Source organism: Ostrea edulis, chromosome 4 (assembly GCF_947568905.1).
Source record: "Ostrea edulis chromosome 4, xbOstEdul1.1, whole genome shotgun sequence".
In the NCBI taxonomy this organism is placed as follows: domain Eukaryota; kingdom Metazoa; phylum Mollusca; class Bivalvia; order Ostreida; family Ostreidae; genus Ostrea; species Ostrea edulis.
Genome location: NC_079167.1, coordinates 62882812 through 62888811, shown reverse-complemented (window position 1 = coordinate 62888811; position 6000 = coordinate 62882812). Strand labels below are relative to the sequence as shown.

Below are 6000 nucleotides of genomic sequence, written 5' to 3'. Positions count from 1 at the left end.
AAAGTTGGTACCCACGGAAAGGTCTTGTCACAAGGAATACTCATGTGAAATATCAAAGCTCTATCACTAACTGTTCAAAAGTTATTAGCAAAGTTAAAGTTTCAGACAGAATGACAGACAGGACAAAAACAATATGCCCCCCCCCCCCCCCCCCCCCCCCCCGATCTTTGATCTCGGGGGCATAAAAACACCCAAATATATTTAAAAATGCATTGTAAAAGGCAGGAGATTTTTGTGTCATGTTGGTATCTTGGCATTCTTTATACCAACTTTCATTTTTTGAAAAATACATGAGTGTATGGTATGAACTGCAACACTTCACACAGGCATAATTCATATGAAAAGTATGCCGATTTTGTGAAGCATTGCAGTTCATACTCTCATGTATTTGCAACAAGAGGCCAACAGGCTTTATCAGTCATCTGAGTAGTAGTTAAAAGTATAACTAGCTCCAAGGGTTGCAAAATCTATGATAATTTTCCTGTTCAGCATATAAGCTAACTAAATTCTAATATTCAGCAGCAGCATAAAAACATGTTCTTATGCCCCTGAAAGTGTCCATACTGATGAAAGACTTTACATAATATATGCTATTTCGAACTCGCTCTAGAGTAAGAACTTCAGGGTTGCAAAATTCACAACCTTGGAACCAAAACCCCTACTCCTAGGATCATGAAATTTCCAATTTTGGTAAAGGGCTACCTACTCCTTCTAAATATCCATTTAGCAATAGTTTCAATTTGACATCAATAGTATTAAAGAAGACATTATTTAAACACTATAATATGCCAAGTTTGGCCCCGCCCCGGACTAAGAACCTTAGCTACCGCATGGATCATGAAATTTACAATTTTGGTAGAAGCTCTCCTGCTCTACATCACTATACATTTAGTTTTTCTTACAGATGTGTGGTTGTAGAGAGGGAACTTTTTGAAAATCTGTCAATTGTTAGCAGTTCTTGCCCCACTCCTAAGACCCCAGGAATGCAGGGGTCCTGAAATTTACCAATTTATACCAAAGAAGCTTCATACCTTAAAAAGAATTGGAAGGATATTCATCAAGAAGTTAAAAATGTTCAATTGTTAAAGCACTACTGACAATGAACTTCACACAACAATGGATGCAGACCAATAACAATGTTACCAGAGTGACTTAGGTCACCTAAAAGTGAAGTTTATTTCTTATATTTACATTCTACAATCATTTCATTTCAAATTCCTAGCCGTTAAAATGGATGTACCATATCTATATAATAATGTTTCAATTTGAGTATATATTACGCCAAAATAGTGGTCAGGGTTTTGACAAATGGTGCACAACCGAAAGTGGAGTGCACTATTGTCAAATCCCCGACTACTATTATAGTATAGTGTATGAATAGTGTAACATTATTATAATTATTACGCTGACTGTCCATATTTTTCTCAATAAATCAATATTTACGTTTCAATGGAGCAAAGGGTGATCACTCCGAATGCACTTCCAAAGTTGATGTATTGAATAGTTTGTCATTCTATTGGAGCATACTAATCAAAACTGGAAGATACACCTCATCATTTTTGTACTAATCAAATGTCTGGGCAAGTTTTCTTTACAAAGGTTTGTATTAGTTTGTGGCAAACTTTAGTTTATATTTATAAAATTATAGTTTATATATATATAATTTATCCTCGATAAGAGTAGAGCTACGGTGGTATCGTGAATTAATACTGCATTTGATTAACAAGTGCACTATCTCAGGTTCAAATCTGTGAATAAGCACATTATTTTTCTTAATAAATGGAATTATATTATATATGAAAAGTTTAAAGACGACAAAAAAAAAAAAAAAAAAAAAAAAAAAAAAAGAAATAGTGATAGTGCTCTATGCGAAAATAGTAGGGTATGGAATATATTCGAAGAAACTGACAGAAAGCATAATAATTATTAATATTCATCAATTGTACACATTGTTCACCACAGCAACACATTCATGAGGAAATGGCTATCATTACAATTTGTAAAGATATCAAAGGCAAAAATATTGGAAATGTAGATATATGTTAAAATAATGTTTAAAGATTGATGTGCTTGTTAAACGCAAATATTCCCGACGGTGTCATTCCACTGAACAAATTCTCTTGTCAATATCAACCATGTGACCCCAGACTTACAGGAAACTTCCGGAACACCAAAACCAAATCCAATGATGTACAAAATGAAGGCCAGACGCAGCAAACAGACCACATGTCAGAAAAAACCATCCTTCACCAAAAGCCAATGAAGCACAAAACGCAAGTTAGATGCCGCTTTTGATCAATTTGTAATGAGCAAGTTTTTTTTGTATCATAAGGTAAGAACAGACCTAAACTCTGTCCTGAAGTACAAAGTATAAGTCAGATGCAGTATGCGGACCACAAGTCATCAGAAACACCCCAATGTCATATAAGCGAGTGTGGTTTCTATTGCCATAAGTTGAGGGCAGACCTAAGCAGTGTCACTAAAACACATGTACCGTATATCAGGTATTTCCCGCATCATGTTGTTTTCCTGCTGATTTATTTTCCGCAATTTGGAAATTGTCGCGAACAAAGCAAAAATTGGATACATGCAGAAAAAAACTGATATACGGTAATATAGGTCAAATGCATGTTGGACAATGTCATATAGTTGGTTTTTATCTACACAGAAATGTCAAGGTTACCGAAATTCTGTCAAGTTAGTAAAAAGAAGAGGTACTGTGAGCAATGCTCACTAAGAACACCCCCCGCTTACCCCAATTTCCCAAAAGGTGTTGGTAATAGGTATAAACTACCTCTTTTCTGAGTGTAAAAAACAAATGGCATGACAAACCGAACCATATTGCTACTTCGATGTCCAGTGCGCGTGACCTTTGACCTTTTGACCCCAAAATCGATAGGGAACATCTTCATCCCATGGGTAGTCCATATACAGTGTATATGTTATGGTGACTGTAGGTGGAAAGGATAACGCTTTAGAGCCCGGAAACCATATTGCTACTTCGATGTCCAGTGCACGTGACCTTTGACCTTTTGACCCCAAAATCGATAGGGAACATCTTCATCCCATGGGTAGTCCATATGTATGATATGGTGACTGTAGGTGGAAAGGATAACGCTTTAGAGCCTGGAAACCATATTGCTACTTCGATGTCCAGTGCACGTGACCTTTGACCTTTTGACCCCAAAATTGATAGGGTACATCTTCATCCCATGGGTAGTCCATATATATGATATGGTGACGGTAGGTGGAAAGGATAATGCTTTAGAGCCCGGAAACCATTGCGTCTACAGACGGACGGACAACCCGATTCCAGTATACTCCCCACAACTTGTTGCGGGGGGTATAATAATACTTCAGTTATCTGTTTTAATGTTGCCTAAATTCATGCCACTATGCAAATGTTAATTACCTTGGTAGTTAGACGAAGTTCGGAATATTGAATTCTCGGAGAGGATCTTCCTTTTTAGGGTCACTTGAACGTAACAGTCACATGACCCAACATATATACATTCTGAAGTTCTTGTAAAAATTGTTTCAGCGAACTGAAAATCATAGTAATTTGAGAGATAGTGTTCTCGGATTTACTTGAAAATGGTAGCAGATGTCACAAAAACTCAACATCGTTATTCGGTAAAAAATATCAAACATGATCAATTTTGGGGATATTTTTCCCAAACAGCGATCAATTATAACAGCACTGTAATAAATCGTACCTTCCTTCAGCAAGATTCGCATAGATACATGTTTCCTCTCCTGGTTTCACACAAATATCTGTAACCAATTCTCATCTTGCACCAATGCCAAGTCGTTTAAATACAATTGAATTTCTTATTCCATCTACCAGTGCACATAGGTGTGATTTCAAGGTCACAATATAATAGTATCAAAATTACCTTACTGCATAGAATGAATTAAAAACCCGAGATTTAAGTTGCCCCAACCTGCAACTTAAACAGTATCAAAGTAAACATGAAATAATCACTGACAAGCAGATTTACACATAAACAGCTTTTATAAAAAACTTGATAGTGGAAGTGAATGAAGGCAAAATACTACGACGTTTGATTTCCCGACATTACAGCTGTTGACAATTGTATGTTGTGATATTCTGTTTCATTGTGATGTCATATAGTGTGAAGTGTGATGTCATATAGTGTGAAGTGTGATGTCATATAGTGTGAAGTGTGCATGTCATATAGTGTGAAGTGTGCATGTCATATAGTGTGAAGTGTGCATGTCATATAGTGTGAAGTGTGCATGTCATATAGTGTGAAGTGTGCATGGAGGTACTTTTCCGTGCAGCACAGTGATTTTTTTTCTGGGAACCTTATCTAATAGTGTGAAGTGTGCATGGAGGTACTTTTCCGTGCAGCACAGTGATTTTTTCTGGGAACCTTATCTAATAGTGTGAAGTATGCATGGAGGTACTTTTCCGTGCAGTACAGTGATTTTTTTCTGGGAACCTTATCTAATAGTGTGAAGTGTGCATGGAGGTACTTTTCCGTGCAGTACAGTGATTTTTTTCTGGGAACCTTATCTAATAGTGTGAAGTGTGCATGGAGGTACTTTTCCGTGCAGCACAGTGATTTTTTTTCTGGGAACCTTATCTAATAGTGTAAAGTGTGCATGGAGGTACTTTTCCGTGCAGCACAGTGATTTTTTTCTGGGAACCTTATCTAATAGCGTGAAGTATGCATGGAGGTACTTTTCCGTGCAGTACAGTGATTTTTTCTGGGAACCTTATCTAATAGTGTGAAGTGTGCTTGGAGGTACTTTTCCGTGCAGCACAGTGATTTTTTTCTGGGAACCTTATCTAATAGTGTGAAGTATGCATGGAGGTACTTTTCCGTGCAGTACAGTGATTTTTTTCTGGGAACCTTATCTAATAGTGTGAAGTGTGCATGGAGGTACTTTTCCGTGCAGCACAGTGATTTTTTTTCTGGGAACCTTATCTAATAGTATGTAGTATGCATGGAGGTACTTTTCCGTGCAGCACAGTGATTTTTTTCTGGGAACCTTATCTAATAGTGTGAAGTGTGCATTGAGGTACATTTTTGTGCAGCACAGTGATTTTTTTCTATGGGAACCTTATCTAATAGTGTGAAGTGTGCATTGAGGTACTTTGTTGTGCAGCACAGTAATTTTTTCTATGGGAACCTTATCTAATAGTGTGAAGTGTGTATTGAGGTGCATATTTGTGCAGCACAGTAATTTTTCTATGGGAACCTTATCTAATAGTGTGAAGTGTGCATTGAGGTACTTTTTTGTGCAGCACAGTAATTTTTCTACGGGAACCTTATCTAAGCTTCTTGTGTCACAGTGAAAGCACAGTAAAGTTGGAGACTGAATGTCTGTTGTGACCTGTAAGTGTTGTGTTTTCAATGCAGAACTCTGATAATTTTGTACAGTGCTGGATTGCTGATGTTGTTTGTTGTTGTCGGTTCCTTTTTATTTCCGTGCAGAATTACGGGTATTGTTCACACTAGTGGGCCCCCTTCCAGGTATCTGGCTAGCTGCATGCATGGAAGATCTCACCTCAGATCTCCATTTTTCCCGGTCATGAGGGTCGGCAGTAGAGAGATGAAATATCAATTTATATACTTTACAATATGTAGATCTATTCATTGTGTAACATTTTTAAATTACATGATTTATCAATAATTAGAGGTGTTCAAAATTGCTGAAGTTATAAGATTATTTTTGAACACCAAAAAGCTGAAGTTTGTAAAGAAGCTATCAATAAGACCAACCAATGATGGCTTGCAAATATTTATATACTTCTCAAGTTATTGTTGAGATACCAAATTTCTATTTTTAGTAACAGCTAGGTCACTCTTTGACCTGTAACTCCAAAGGCAATCTCAAACCATCTTTTTATTACAACAACCCAAGGTGCAAATATGAACATTTAAGTCAAAGTCCTTTACAACCAAATGCTGAAAATCCAATTTAATGCAGGTGACTCTCAAAGTTTAAGTGACCTTGACAAAACCAAAG

The 6000-nt window shown here is 36.9% G+C and overlaps 1 protein-coding gene and 1 long non-coding RNA gene across 3 annotated transcripts in view; one reads left to right on the top strand and one right to left on the bottom strand.

Moving 5' to 3' along the window:
* The window catches only part of LOC125671814 (uncharacterized), a 9973-nt gene extending 8122 nt beyond the window's left edge, over window positions 1-1851 (top strand). The window contains exon 2 of the long non-coding RNA XR_007368750.2: window positions 905-1851. This is a non-coding gene — a long non-coding RNA (uncharacterized LOC125671814). The remainder of the gene's footprint in view (window positions 1-904) is intronic.
* Window positions 1-6000, bottom strand: part of LOC125671810 (rap1 GTPase-GDP dissociation stimulator 1-like) — a 69794-nt gene that overhangs the window by 58213 nt on the left and 5581 nt on the right. The gene's annotated exons all lie outside the window — the stretch shown is intronic.